General features: G+C 37.2%; 1 long non-coding RNA gene across 2 annotated transcripts in view; it reads right to left on the reverse strand.

Annotated features, from left to right (window-relative positions):
- Nucleotides 1-1,256: 1,256 nt before the first annotated feature.
- The window catches only part of LOC111095718, a 30,663-nt gene continuing 15,564 nt past the window's right edge, over nt 1,257-16,355 (reverse strand). The window contains exons 6-11 of one of the 2 annotated variants that reach the window (XR_005357631.1): nt 15,690-15,768; nt 14,622-14,771; nt 9,282-9,681; nt 6,770-6,973; nt 5,927-6,010; nt 1,257-3,182 (exon numbers count right to left, since the gene is read on the reverse strand). This is a non-coding gene — a long non-coding RNA (uncharacterized LOC111095718). The remainder of the gene's footprint in view (nt 3,183-5,926; nt 6,011-6,769; nt 6,974-9,281; nt 9,682-14,621; nt 14,772-15,689; nt 15,769-16,355) is intronic. The other variant, XR_005357632.1, reaches the window with a different exon arrangement.

Here is a 16,355-nt window from a genome sequence, read left to right on the forward strand (position 1 = left end):
CCAAATCTAGAGAAGGAAGAGTTGACTTGCAGGTGGGTGGGAAAAGTCAGAGGAGACAATAGAAAATTTATACATAATACTTAAGTATTGTCTTTAAGATAGGAAAGCAGGATATGGGGCTTGGAGAAGAGAAAAACACATGAGGGTACCCAGAGAAGAGATCAGTGGAAGAAGGAGTGAAATGGGAAATAATTCTAGGAAAGTAGGCTAGGCTTTGTTGGAAAGGGCCCTAAGTTACACCATGAAAGGCTGTTAGATTCTGTCCCTGCAGTGACAGAGTAGGTAATATAAATGGGTGAAGAAAACAAAGGGAGGAAGAGAGAAAGGGAAGAGAAGGTGAGCCAGAAGAAAATCATCAAGGACTCTACTCTCATTGATAATGGGCAGGTGGAATTTGGTTCTAGGATATTTTGTATCCCATGGATGTGAGCTCAGTGTTGCTCAGTGTGTAATTAATCAGGAGCAGAAGGTCTGTGGCTTGATGTGAAATAGTGTACATTTTAAGAGTGGCCAACTAAATCATTTTTTAACCATTATATGAAACAAAATAACAACAAGGACAACCCCAAACATTTAAGGGTGTGACTTGTTGGCCACACGTTTGTAGCCTCTGGGCTATCCAGAAAGCCTGGGGAGCCTTTGATGGCTTGGAATTAAGGAAGGACAGCACCTAGAAGGGAGTGAGTGGGAGAGATTCAAGCTGGTGTGAGACTATTGAGGGAGTTCACAAGGGAGCAGATCATATAAAGTGAGAAGGGGTAAAAAAGGAGAGATGGGGCACAATTCATGCTACAGAGAAAGTACAGTAAGACTGGGTCCTTCTCAGAGAGCCAAGAGACGACTGGTGTTCTGTTTCTCCCCATCGAAAGAACTTAACCAGTGTTTTGTCCTTTGTGTGACACATCCTCAGTTGACCTTTCTCTGAGCTGCTTTTATGTTTTAATTGCTCTGCTATTATTTTATTTCCCAGTTCAACACTTTTATTCTTCCCCCAGGTAAACTTGAGTGCGTGGCCAGGTGAAGGTTGTAATCTTTAAACTTGCCCAATAGGAACTCATTTTACAGCCCATTTTGGGCTGTGGCTTTGATGTGGCTTTTTTCTCCTACATTTCAAGTTAAGGAAGATCAAGGACTTGCAGCTAAATCACTTTAGAGATAAATGGGTTATAGAAAAATGTACTTTTGATGAAAAATATTCTCCTTATATTCTCTTATGTCATTGCTCTTCTCATTAAAGAAGGCTTTCCTAACCACTACAGCCTATCCTCTTTTATCTTTATTTTTTTTTCTTTTTGTTATTCAGAAAGTTCCCAGGATATAGTGCTTTTTTCAAAATACAGAGATTTATTGTTTGTTTTGATTAAAGATTGTATGCTCATTAAAATAAGGTTATTTCCCCAAAAGTACAAAACAGAATTTAAGTATCCCCACTTGTGTGTATTTTAAATGATGTCTTTTACATATTGTTCCAAAACCTGACTTTTCCATTTAATAATAAACATATATATTTCAATAAATATAAAATTACATTGACATTTTAATGGCTGCATAATATTCTATTCAGTGTATATGTGCATATCTACAATATATTTAATTATCACTTTCTTAGTGGCTACTTAAATGTTCCCAAGTTTTCAGTAATCTCAGGCATCCTTTATGTTCATTTTTATTTCCTTGTCTAGTAATTTCCCCACTAAATGGAATTAAAATGATGGTGTTGAAAGAAGTTTTAAGGATATTTGACAAGTTTTTGTCATAAATATTATATCAGTTTTACCTCCAGTATCATATGGAGAGTGTAGGCTCCTTTCCCCTTCATTCTAACCATGAACATTAGCAATCTTTATAGTGTTTCAACTTTCAAGAGATAGAATTTGTCCCTTATATTTCTATAAAATATACTAATTGTTTTCTCTTATTTGGGGATTACATATTGACATATAAAGATCTCTGGAAACATCTACCTATCCTATTAGATCATATATACTTAAGAAATTATTATTTACATTTAGAATCATCATCTCTATCATGGACTCTTCTCTTCATTCCTTTGTAGGACAATCCCTTTCCAGCATTACTTCCCAACCTCTCCTCCTAAATAATTTAAGAAATCATGGTGTTTTAAAACAAATTATTAACATGTGTTTTCATCTTCAACACAGCATTTTTTGATAGCCCATTCTGTGTCAATGTTTTATTACTCCTGGAAAAAGCCTCTTTATACTCTATTGGTAAAAATACATATTGAACAAGCAAAGGCAGCCAAGGCCTAGAACTGCACCATCCAAAACAGCAACCACTAGCTACATGCATCTACTGAACATTTGAATAATAGCTAGTCTGAATTGAGATATGCTGTATGAAATACACATTGATTTTGTAGACTTAGGGAAAAAAATCTCACAAATAATTTCATATTGATTGCATTTTGATTGATAATATTGTGTATATATTGTATTAAATGTAATATGCTAATTAATTTCACCCATCTTTTCTTACTCTTGTCATGTGGATTCTAGAAAATTTAATATGAGGTTCACATTTGTGACTTAACATTATATTTCTATTGAATAATGCTGTTCCAGAGATTTTTACGACATAAATATTAAGACCATAAGAGGCCAACCTGAAGTGTCTTGTCAAATGGTCTTCAGATCAGAATTTGATCATTCTTTGGCAACAAGAAAGCAAGGAAAGCACCCAAATACCATTGTCCTACTGGATGATGTTTGCCTTGTCTTTCATCTGAGGGAGCCGTGATGAAAGGAAATAGCTTCAACTAGAATAGTTTATAGCTCCTTTGGAAAGAAGCTTAAATTGAAAAGGAAGAGATAAATTGAAACAGCTCGACTTTGAACAACTGCTCATGTCACCTCAAAGCCACGGTCACTGTGTGATCTGTCGGCTGGCTGTAGAAAAAGGGTGAATCACTGGTCTCCTCAAAACTCGGGGTATTGAAAAATCCCAAGGGCAGCAGAGAATTGATGAAAGCAGGCCTGGTCTGAGCTGCAAGGAAGGAGTTTACCTGGTCCCCTGGTTCTCCCCTCTGTGGTGGCAGAAGAAAGAATGACTATTCACACTGGGTTCTGATTATCATCTCTAGTAATCATGTTTCTTTAGTGGGAATGATGCTTCCTTCTCATTAAAATGAACAATTCCAGCACTTTGCAGTTGGCTTCCTCCTTTTGTAGAGGACGTAAAAGATTTAGAGTGATGAAATGAATGCCCCATGGCTCTAGAACAATTAATTATTCATTGAAACAGAATTCAAATTCAAGTCTTCACATTTAGGATACAAAGTTCCTTTGTATCAGTCTGCATCCTCCCATTGCAATCCTTTTAATACTAATATATCTCTTTTTTTTTTTCCCAAAAAGTTTTCAATTCTAATTTCTCCTATAATGCTTACTCTATTGACTCTGGTAAAAGCCTGTTCTGCATCAGATATTTTGAACTCAAGTTCTCTTTCTTACCTGACTAGGCTTTTCTCCTCAGTCCTTAACATTTGGAATTATATTATTATTATTTATTTTCTGTGTTAATGTATCCATTGGGAATGGCAGGGGGATAACACAAGCTCATCAAAATTAGACTGGGTCCTAATACCCATTCCCAATTTACGTGTTAGAAGACAACAGTCAGATACTTGCACATCATACATCCGATCCTTACCAAATATGTGAAATATGTGGCTGTTTAAAGAGTATTTCTAAAAGAAATGAGGAAAAAAGATACTTGCGCTATCATCTTCTCTAGCAGAATTGCATGTAGGGAGAAAAAAATCCTACTAAAATGAAAGGACAAATGAAAGAGCTACTCTATTGACTATAACATAAATTAGTTTGTATAGATTCTTCCTTTCTCACATTTAGTGAATTTGTTCATTTTTCTGTCCATCTACATACCTACCTAATATGTATTGATTTTCTACTATATGCATTCTTCTTGCTATTTTAGGAGAAACATATGCATAAGACAAGGCCCTACTGTCAAGAATCTCACAGTATGGTTATCATTCTCACATTAAGAGAATCAGAATTTTGAGGGAAAATAATGAATGTTGGGCTCTGGCAAACTGACTAGGGTAGAATACAGTCTTCTGGTGAAGCTTTGGGCCACAGGGTGGCATATGACATGAGAGCCCTTGTAGGGATGACAAATAGTGGGAGAAAAGTAGAAATGATGCACAGGTATAGGATGGTAAACTTCACTTCTTCCTAACTTTGGTTATGGCAGTACCATAAAATAAGAGCTACAAATTTGGATTATACAATTCTGAGGGATTCTTCAGATCCTGTGTCATTGGACTTTAGAGAGGAAACTGTTCACCATGGTCTGTAAGTCTGGGAAAAGTTTGTCTTGGATTAGATGAGATATTTTGACAAAAATAAATGATTTTATTCTCTTCCCAATTTGCATTTTCTTTGAAACCTAGAAACATAAGGCGTAGAAGGCTCTGGATTAGGGAAACAAAGTCCCTCCATCCCTCAGTAAATAGCCATTTCCTATAACAAGTCTGATTCCTTCCCCAGATGCTTGGAATTTGCAAGTCTGGTGATTCTATTTCTAGGATTATTCATAATGGGCCTCTCTTTCCTCATTTCCTCCTCCTTTCTCCTCCTTTCTGAATATACTGCTGCTACTATGTAGCTCTAGTCTCCATCTCAAAAGAAGCTGACGCAATGGCAGGAAAATATACCGTTGCATGTTAAGGCTTAACTAAAAATTACGCTCTTCCAGAAACTCTTCAGTCCATTACTTAGAGAATTTTTAATGACACTTGGTTAGGAACAGTGAAGAATATAAAAGAAGATTAAGTGTTCATACCTTGAAGCTTCACATACTTGTTGGGTATAAACAGCTAATAAATAATTGTTTGCAGTTGGAAGTCATGAAGACTTACTTGTATGTGATTCTTAGTTAAACAGTATGACTTTGAATCAATAGCTATACTGTTCCTGGTCTGTTTCCCTGTTTCTAAATCAAGGACTTAGTTCCTTTTAGTATTGATAATCTCTTGTCTAATTAGATGATAATATAAAGTATTGAGTCCTTAAAATGAAGCGGAAGCTATGCTAATGACAGAAGTGAATTTTCTGACTTAATTCTTAAAGCAAGTCTGTGAGGTTATGTATTCTTGTTATCCTCAATTCACAGATAAGGAAATTGAAACAAGCACTGACCCAAACTCATGTAGCCAGTGAAAGGTAGACCTGGTACTTGAACTAAGGCAGTTGGGCTCTAAAGCTGAACTGTAAGCACCGATTTCTTCCTATACAATCTATTGCTTGATTGCATGCTAAAGATGTACCAAGATTTACCATACAGATAGTGATCTTGAAGTTAGAAGTTGTCTAGACTTCTCTAACTTAAGTTCTAAGATAAACCTGGGATTTGGGGGCCTATTTGTATAGTCAGGGAAGAAAAGTGCCATCCTTCAAGTTGGGTGTGCCAAGTGTGAAGGGATGAACAGGATGAGCTGGGGAGTATAAAAAGATTATTTTGGATTGCTGGAAGAGTCTTTGGATATTTGAATTGAGTAGGTGATAACACTAGCTTATAGATGACCTCAAATATCAGGCTTAGTAAATATAAATAAATTCACTGGTTCAACAGATATTGACATAAACAGCATTTCCATAGGTATGTGGCCTAATAAAGAATGAGTATTCCCTTTGGATTTGAATTGTTGCTCTGCTATTTGCTAAAGTTCTGGGCCTTGAGTAAGCCATTTATCATCTCTGACCTTTAGTTTTTCACCCATGGAATTGGAATAATGATATATATAACATACTTTTGTGAGAAATCAATGTTAAGTGTCCAAAACAATATGCTCAAATGAACAAATAATATGTTCAGTATACACTAACACTAATTATTGCCTGCATTAGAAGAGATAATATATGTAAAGTGTCTGATACAATACCTCGCACTTCATATGAACTGCATAAATATCACGTCTTTCTGCTGCTACTTCTTTCATAAGACACTGCCTCAGATTGCCAGTAATCTAGTAGAGAGAAAAATACAAGTATTCATTAAAATACAGTGTAGTTATTATGGAGATATTATACTGTATTACGGAGAAGGTACACTAATCATAGATCAAGAGATACCAAAGTCAGCCAGCAGAATGTGGATGATCAGGGAATACTTGACAGAGAGAGCCACATTTAGGAAAAAACATCTTAAAGAGCAATTAAATCAGATGAAGTTATAGTTGGAGGATATTTTGACATGAAGGTATTAGAGATCATGGAGCACTAACCGAAAATAAAATAGGAATGCACTGCTGAAATATGTGAGAGGGGAAGTGGCAGGAGTTGAGGTGGAGATGTGGACAACAACCAGATCATGCTGGACTGTGTAGGCCACGTGAAGCACTATAACAGAATACAACAGAAGAATAGCATCTGACTGACATGATCATGAAAAAGACGACTTTAGAAATGTCAAACTGCCCAAAGAAGGGAAGCTGTTTTTTGCATTTTTAAAAATTCCAATTGAAGGCATGAGTCTTCCAAATCTAGATGGCAGACTCCTGACTGCAGTAGGGAATTAATGGTAACAACCTTCATTTTGAATTCTGTTCTCTCTCAAATGGAATATGACAGTCTTTGGCTTGGATCAAAGGAGGCAGAGGTACATGGGAATAATATGTCAGATTGGTGGCAAAAATTAGAGCTTGACACGCAAAAGTATTGATTCCAACTGTCAGCAAGATACTTTCAAAAGGTCAGACTCGGGAGTCACAGAATACGCTGCTCACTTTGTTGAAAAAGAGGTTGATGTACATTAAAACTGTCTGATGAAATGAAATAAACATGGACTTTGGAGCTGTATTGACTTGGTAGATCTGCTGCATTTTTTGTATTTTTCTTCCCACTTGCTGTGTACCCTGGACAAGTTACTCCATCTCTCCAGGTTTTTTTTCTACTTGCAAACTGGGGATTAGTAATGCCTTCTTCAAAACCTATGGCAAATAAAATAAAATAATAAAATAAATAAAATAAAATAAAATAAAATAAAATAAAATAAAATAAAATAAAATAAAATAAAATAAAATAAAATAATAAAATAAAATAATAAAATAAAATAAAATAAAATAATAAAATATATTTGAAAGTACTTAATACAGTGCCAGCCACGTGGTAGATGTTCAATAAACACATTTCCCTCTTCCACTCATTGTTGATAAAACTTTATTGAGTGCCTTGTGTTCCAGGCACTAGTTTGAACACTAGCCAGGAATAGAACAAGCTCTCCTGAAGCTTACATTCAGTGGAAAAGCAGGAAAAAAAAAAAGAGTAATGAGTGAACAGATTAAAAAAGGTAATTCCCGGTAGTGATGAATGCTATAAAGATAAGAACAGTGAGGTAAAGCAGGAAACCTTGGAAGGAGAGCTAATTTTGTAGGATGGTAAGGTGTGTCCTCAGAGAGAAAGTAACCCTGAAGTTGAAATATGAATTAGAAATAGAACTAATGTGCAAAGATCTGGGAATATGATCTCCAGGCAAAGGGAACTGCACATTGAAATGTGCTGTGGTAGAAATAACCCTGGAGTGTAAGAGAAGCAGAACAAAGGCCAGGTTTCTAGAGTTTAATATGTGAGGGGGAAAAGAATGCATGACAAGGTTGGAGTGATAGTCAATAGCCTTCTGCAGACAAGGGTCCTGCTAGCAGAGCAAGACATAGCTGTGAGATGATGCACAGTTAGAAGATCAGCATCCTCCAAAGCAGCCCTCTTCCTGTGCATGGTTGCCCTCCTACATGACCCTGCCAGGTGAGCATTTAAGATTTGCTTGGACATCTGGACTAGATAATTTTGCTGTTTCCTTCAACCCAGCAGTTCTCAGAAGCAGTAGCTTAGATCTTCAATCTTTTTTAATCTCTCAGTTTGTGGCATATGTCACTTTTGAAGATATAAATTTTACAACAGAATCATAGAGCTTACAAGCTAATGGTAGAGAGAAAAGTGCATATAATAGAGGTACTATAGCAGTTAAAAAATTTCTGTGAAAGTGCAGAAGACAGGTATAATCTAAATGTGTGGTCTGGGAAGGCTTCATGGAAGAAGTTTTAAGTCAAATATTGTTGGTCTCCAAAGGTGGGTGTATGGTTTTCTTCCTTCTGTTTTTATTTTCCTATACACTTTTACCAGTATAAGTGTATTTAAATTCCCTCTAACTCATTTCTTTTTTCCTCCTTTTCTTCATAATTTTCCAAAATGATATTACTTAATTTGCCCCAATTCAGGATCAGGTATGTCCACATCTTCCATTTGACCATTCTGGTTTCTATTTCTTTTATAACCTCCTGTAAGGTAGCATGATTTTATCTGCATTAGGAAAAATCAATTCCAAACACTTTCAATAATTAAACATTGTCTGATATTTTTATATTAAAATCCAGGACCTTCTGGCCTCTTTTCTAGTTGCCATCCTGAAACTACCCACCCTAAAATGATCACCCTCATTAAAAGCAAAGACATGTGGGGAAAGTTTTCTCATGTCACAAAGCACAACCAACCTTTTCCTCTTTTTCTCCTTCACACATATATTTATTATATATTTAATAGATGTAAGGCTTGGCAATAAGGAATCAAACTTTCAACATAAAGTATATTATCATGGGGCAAAATTTGGGGGAGGATGGAGCAAATGGTATAGTATGGAAAGAACAGCATGGCCATTTCTGGGTTACTTGAGAAACTTCTGAGATGGGACCTTGTACCAGAATGAGTAGAGAAGTCATTTCCCAGGAAGCAGAGCTGGAAATAAATAGGTACTAGCTCCCATATATCTAGAGAAAGTTTTTTTTTTCTTTTTAATATTTTATTCATAGAAAGTGAGAATGCATGAGGAGGGGAAGGGGCAGAAGGAGAGGTAGAGAGAGTCCTAAGCAGACTCCATGCTAAACATGGAGCCAGTCACAGGCTTGATCCCACTACCCTGAGATTAGGGCCTGAGCTGATATTAAGAGTCAGACACTCGAATGAACTTCCAGGTGCCCTGAGAAAAGTGTTTTTCTTTATTCACTTATAGACATACTGGTTGGTCCCAATTATTTGTGCTGGAGAAAGAAGCCAGGGTAATTACATACCCAGAGATAAATGAATTTTTCAGGTAGTCATTACCATAATTCTGGGTTTTAGCCTTCTATATTACTAATCTAAGTCTTACTTGTGGTTCATCCTTTCAAAACATTTGTCTCCAAAAGGAAAAAAAATAATAATATCATGGGATCTAAACAACTTTTGCAGAAGATTGCAGGTAGGTACCTTTATACCATTTGCTAGTCACTCTCTAGCTCACTCATGATGGAGAGGCATGGAGGAATTAATCTTCTGAAATACAGAAACAACAATATTTTCAGGAATGTAACATTTTTTTCTGATACTAAAAGTTCATTATATAAAAATTGGGAAAGTGAGAATAATAAAATATAAATAAATAATACAGCATTAATAACAGGACAGGTATAACTTAGGAAAAATGCACCTTATTACCTGTATTTTTCTTCTATCATATAAACCTAAGGGCACCTTGTTCCTCATAGACTTGTAAATAATGTTGGGTGTCTAATGGTCCCATGGTGAGGAGGAGCCGCGCTCTTTTCATATGGCGGGGATATATGTCCAGTGTTCATTGTGTTTGTTTCTTGGTTCTCCAGTTGGGTTCCTGTAATAGAAGCATATACAGGAGATTCTAGCTAGATTCTGGAGCCAGAATACCTGGGTTTGAGCCCTAGTTGACAATACCTGTGACCTTGGTTACAGTCATAGCACCATGGTTTCTTTATAAAGTGAAGATAATAATAGTACTATATAGTAGCTAGGTACTTTGTCCAGGGTGTTAACTAAAAGACCCCTGACACATACAGAGTGTTAATAATGCAAGCAATTACTACATGGGGATATAACCTCTAATGCCCACAGGGCATTAGCAAAGCATATAAATGAGTCAGGTATAAAAAATGAAGCTCTTTCTTTTGGTCTTTCATTTCTCCATATGATATTAAAAGTAAGAAGATAAAGAATGCTTCTGAACTATGAAGGAAAAAAGCCCAGTGCAAGCACAATAAATGTAAATGACCTTGACATACTGTTGAAGAACAACAGGAGTGATGAGGAACATGCAAGGGGGAAAAGAGGACATGGGAGACCATGCTCAGTTCCACACAATCACTCCCAGGAGAAGCTAGAAAACTAGATTAGTAAAAGGCGAAAGATTTATACGATCTGAAGAGAAACCAGAGTATGGTGGCGCAGCAGTTTGGCGCCTGCCTTTGGCCCAGGGCACGATCCTGGAGACCTGGGATCGAATCCCACGTTGGGCTCCCGGTGCATGGAGCCTGCTTCTCCCTCTGCCTGTGTCTCTGCCTCATTCCCTCTCTCTCTCTCTGTGACTATCACAAATAAATTTAAAAAAAAAATTAAAGAAAAAAAAAGAAAGAAAACCAGATTAGTATGTGAAATTTCCTAAGATTTAAATGCTGGCCTCTAAGGCAAACTGTTTTTTGAAAATTTTATGTGATTTAAGTAGTGTATGCTTTTGGGCTAATTTTGGTCCGGAAGTTGCCAACTTGAGACTCTTGAAATCTCCACTAAATGGTAGATTCTGAATTCTAGCCCAGGAGACGTGGCTCTGGCTCTGGAATTCCTTCTATGACAACTGGCTATAATGTCATAGTTTGTTGACCTCTCTAACTGTCTTGGGTTGAAGAGACCAAAAGATGTGCCTTTCGCCCCTATTTCACCCATTTTAAAGATCATTTGGAGGCTGTAGGAAGGAATAGTCAATCAGAGAAAATAGCACCTGTTCCTTGTTCCTGTGCCTTGCCTGCCTAACAATTGCTTTGCCTTAGTTTGGAATTCCAGCCTCTCCCTAATTGCTGTCTACTGACTGATAATGGAGACCCTCCAAGTCTTCCATCTGACTTTTGAAATGTCTTCTTGCCACTCATTCTGTTTAATTGCTCCCTCCTGTGGAAACACTGGGCTGTTCTGGATGCTCATTAGAGTGGGGAATAACAGGTCTTTGGGTTTTTTCCTGGCTCTTACTTGCTAAGGAAGGAGATGATAAATGTTTGGTGCTTTGGGGACTGCTTTCTGAACCACCCTGGGCAACAATTGCTTATTCAGGCCTAAGGAAAAGAGGCAAGCACTCAAGGAATAGCTTTTTAATAAAGCAGTTTATGATCAGGGAAGGCAAGAGAGGGAAGCAAACTCTCCTTGACCTCTTGGGAATGTCCTTTCACGATGACGAAGAGCTGAGAGAAAGGAGGAGTAGCAAGAAACCAGAGCACAACATTTAGAATCAGCCAAAGGGCTGCCTCTAAGCAGTCAGGTTGACTATAACCGCTATACTATAGTAGCTGGTCAAACAGAATGAAATAGGGAAGTTTTGACAACACTTTTGCTCTTCAAATCTCAGGCTCTCTCTTTTTCACACAATTCTAATTGGACTTGTAGAGATAAATCTTACGTAGTCATCCTCATCCTCTCTAATGAGGCTCTGTTCTGTTTTCCTTCCTGCTTTATCTTGTAGTGCTACTCTATATGTACACTTGATTCTTCTCGTTTGCCCTCCAGTTCCTTTAGTCTTTACCTGTGCCTTTCCTATCTGGAATACCCATCTCTTATCTCAACCTGCGCAAATCCTGGGCTCACTTTAAATTTGGTCTCTACCAGGAAGGCTTTCTGGATTTTCACAGTGAGTTGGGATCTGCAAGCCTCTAGAAGAAAAGGAGATCCTTTTTTCTACCTCCCCCATTCTTCCATCCTATGCCCAATCGTCAGGAAAAAATACATACTAAATTGGCCAAATTCTAGGTTTATTTATTGGACAAGTTTTGCTAAGATTGGAATCATTTTACTTCCAAAGGCATGTGTCTAGATGCACCTCTCTCTTTACATTGTCTTTTATTCTTCAGCAAGAGGAGTGGAATTAGGATCTGTTCTCCTGGAAATAAGGCAAATGGTTTTCCAGGATCCCTTCTCAGTGTGGAGTCTGCTTGAGATTCTCTCTCTTCCTCTGCCCTTCCCACCTGCTCTCATGCATACTCTCTCTCCCCCAAAAAAATAATGTTTTATTTCTACTCTGTATTTTAGTTCCCTCATCTGCATTATGGATGGTCATAGTGCTGGGATACTGCTAAGATTTTCTGGGAAATTAATTAAGATAATATCTCCAAAATATTGACAGCAGGGCCTAGAACATAGTAAGCAAACATTCAGCAAATGTTAATTATCTTTATCATCATTTACATCATCACTGCCATCATTTGTACCCCCAAGCATATCACTCCTAATTCCATCACAGTCCTTAGCCGTTTGCCTTGTCAGAGTACAGTTTGCATGTATACATTATTCCCTCCATGTTTTCAGCTCTGCCTCAAGGCTTAGTCACAAAAGGAGTCTGAAGTTTATTATAAGAGTTTATCATAAGAAGAGCAACAAAAGAATAGCCTGTTGATGAAAGTGTGTCATGAAAATTTTTATCACAAATTCTAGAGCTGGAATGATTCTGAGAGATTATCAGGTTCAAATTCTTTTCATCGATGAGGAAACTAAATCCCATAATGGAGAAGAAACCTCTGAGTCTCACAATCTGCAGAAAAATGAATAAGCCGTGCAGCTCAGTTGTTAGGGCACATCACCAGGGCCCTATTACTCTGCAGTGCATTCCTAGAGGGCATGCAAATACTTTAATCCTCCAGAGTCTCACAGGATGATTTAAAAATTAGAGGTGGTAGTTACTTTTGCATCCAAGATAAGAAGCAGTGTGTTCATCTAAATGTCTCTCCAAATGGCTGTATTTCCAATTTAATAGGCACATCTCTCTTGTGTTAATTACAGACCAAGTTCCTGTTTTAAAGGATACCTCATAAGGTTTTATAAATAAGTTTAGAAGCCAGTGCTGTATGTCTCCCTGCTGGGTAATTAGTTTGACCTGTTTATGATGAGAACTACCAGCAGGATTAACATAATGATGTATATAATATAACAAGTGTAGCAACAGATCATAATGATCATTCTGCAATTCTCCCAGTCTACGTTCTGACTTACATTCTTTATTGGCTGGTTAGCTATGAGTCTTCTCACAGCACTCCCCCCATCATAAAACCAAGTGATTTGGCCAGTTACTAAACATTTTTTTAAAGATTTAAAGTATACAACTAATTGGAAACTGAAAGGATGACCTTAAATGGTTTTTCCATCATTCATTAAACACCAACAATGTTCTTGTAAGGTTCATCGGCTCTTTGCAAGTGCCCAATAACCAATGGCAATGTCTTTGCAATTTCTAGATGATTATTTGCTGATTGTGACTTATCTCACAATCAATAATTAAAACACCACTGAAAGTCCATTCAGAAATCAATTGACATTAGGCTAGTATGGAACATCTCACCAAGAGTCATGAAGTACAGAAAGCACTTAAGCAAAGAAAATGTTAAACGCTGATAAAGAATCTCATAATAAGCCAAATTTTAGTCCTTGATAAAATCATCCTCCTTGTATTCAGCAGTCTATGCAACCATCAGAAGACAGATTGTGCACTTAACTATGTATAAACATCATGCTAGTCTTATTATATGAGAAGTAATCCTATTTCCCAAGGTGTTTATTATATAGTGGGAGGCATGTCCTAAAATAATACTCCTATAAGATAAAAAGTGAAAAGAGCTTCTTGAAGTATATACAAAATGCACTTATATCTAGAGATAGGAGATAAATACAGGATAAGGGTTAGGAACACAGGCTTTGGAAGCAGATTAGGAATCAAATCCTTCCTAGGCCAGATATCAGTCTGGCATTAATAAATTGTTTAACTTATCAGAACATCAGTGTCTTTACTGGAAAATAACAAATTGGCATTACGGAGGACATGATCCAAGTGTCTGGTGCTTCACATGCTGAAAGGCTTAGGGAGGTGATATTTATACTGGTACTTAAAGAATAAGAAAATTCGGATGTGCCAATATGAGTGGGGTATAAGTATAATTAGAAGAAACTAGGCAGACACCAGTTCAGGCAACCACAGCACTGTAAAGAGAAGAAAGTTAGAAATACAGGATTTGTCAAGGTGAGTTTTAAAAATAAAACTAAAAAAAAAAAAATCAGGACCAGATAATAGAGTGGTATATGGAGACATTCCGTATAATAGAGCAATTTTCATACCCCTGTTTGAAGAGGGCCCACAAATATCCTAGTCTTGTCATGGTTAAGAATGTGAGCCCAATTGACAGCCTGCATTTTCCACTGTGGCTTTACTGTTCAACAACAATGGATGATCTCAGGAGCTTAGCTTAACTTCTCTGTGCTTCAATGGCCTTATCCATAAAATGCAGTGAATACCACTGCAGTGAGTTTCAAACATGGAAAATACTTTCTATGTTTATTCTTCTTATTGCCTTTTTGATAATGAACCTATTGAGTAGGATGGAGAAAAATCTTTTCTAGCCATCACTGAATGATTTGTAGCCCCTTTGTCAATACCTCTGGGTCAAGCAAGTGGAAACTCAAAGCCAGCCCAAGGTGGGCAGTCCGATAAACATTATTTGCACATGAATCTAGGTGAGGGCAAATCAGTGTAAGCCATTCTTCTTTGCTTACCCTCCTGGAGTTGGGATGACCATTGTCCTGGATGAGCAGATTCAGGATGGGTATGAACGGGAAGACAACCCATTCAACCCAGTCTCGTCCTGACTCCAAAACTCCTCAAATCTTGTATTTAAAGTGGTTTCATACGATCAATAATCCAAGCTTCAGAGAAAGGGAAATGAAAACTCTCTGGAGGAATGTTTCCTCATTTTAGATCCTAAGAAACACCCCCAAAATAATTTTAAAAGCCAACAACCAGCCCACAGCCCCAGATAAACAAATGCCCCCAAACAACAAGCAGCTGAGAGTAGAAGCCTGCAAAAATGATAGCTGTAGAGACTGAGTCCCCATGACTTCATAAAATTATCAAATACAGATTACAAAACAAGTAGGCTTGTTATATTTATTTTTTTTAAAAAAAGACAAGCTTGAGAAAGTCTAAAAAGGAGAAGAAAATTTAGTGCTAGTGCAGGTTTTTAAAAATTAAATAAAATAGAAGCTACACCTGACATTTAAAATCCAGGGGGTGGGATTGGCCGCTGATTAGATGCAGTTGAAAAGAGAATTAATGAGAGGTAGATGAGAAGAAATTTTCCAGGATGCAGCAGAGAGAGACAAAATGATAGGATAACCAATTGTCAAGAGCTGGAGAGCAGCTGGACTTGGAGGAAGGGAGGAAATGGGGCCGGGACAATATTTGAAAAAGTAATGGCTTGAAAAAAAATGTATGCAGGCCATTGAAAACATCAAATGATAGGTTTATGAATCACAGTGAATCTAAAGCTAGTGGTTTTTTGCTAGTGTTTTTTTTTTTTTAAAGAAAACAGATGCATATCTAGACATGCCATAATAAAATTGCAAAAATAAAAATGTCTTAAAACCAACCAGGAAAAAATGACAGCTTGACCTCCACCATCCTTCCACCTTCTACCAAATAGTGGTTGTTGATTTTTCTGCTCTCCTTTCTCTCTGATCCTCTTGCTGCTTCTCCCCAGCTTCTTACTATAAACATGTCAGCCACCCATAAAGGAAAGCCCCCCGCCCATGTATTCTGGGAACTGGCTCATCTAAGGTACTCACTGTGATCTGGTTGTGCTTTATGCATTTCCTGCCCTGCTGAAGTGGGTACTTTCCTTCTTTCCAAAATTCCCTTATCACCCTAAACAAACAAACAAAAAACATGGCCTAAGTAACAGGGGCTCTGTAATTCACTAAAAGGGGCTTTTACATCTAGCTCCTCAAAATAAAATTTCTAGCAGAGCAATTTGGTATCCTAGAAAAACCATAGGTTTTTGTGTTCAAATTCCTCATCTGCCACTCACTAGCTGTACAAAGATGGGCAAGTCCCTTAACCTTTCTGCATCCTGACTTCCTCATTATTTTTTTTTTCTGACTTCCTCATTATTAAGTGGAAATGACAATAGTACCTACAAAATAATCTCTAGTAATATTAAGCAGGGTGATGCATGTAGAATATCTTGCCCAGTGTTCAGCTCGGTCCACAATATGTTTTCTGAGTAAGTGAAATGAATTCTAGCTATGACTTAATATTGAGGTCAGTTCAGAAGCATGCAGGATTAGCAACAGAGATTATCAAATGCATTGAAAATTTTAACCCTCCTCGTTAACATTCAATAGTTTTAATGTATAAGAACAGTTCCAAGTGGTGTTGACAGATCGGAATTGATGGGAGTAATGTTGATAATAGAGACTGACCCACATGTATGTTTCTACTATTCTTTGGCA

The sequence above is a fragment of the Canis lupus genome, chromosome 4 (genome assembly GCF_011100685.1).
Source record: "Canis lupus familiaris isolate Mischka breed German Shepherd chromosome 4, alternate assembly UU_Cfam_GSD_1.0, whole genome shotgun sequence".
Lineage (NCBI taxonomy): Eukaryota > Metazoa > Chordata > Mammalia > Carnivora > Canidae > Canis > Canis lupus.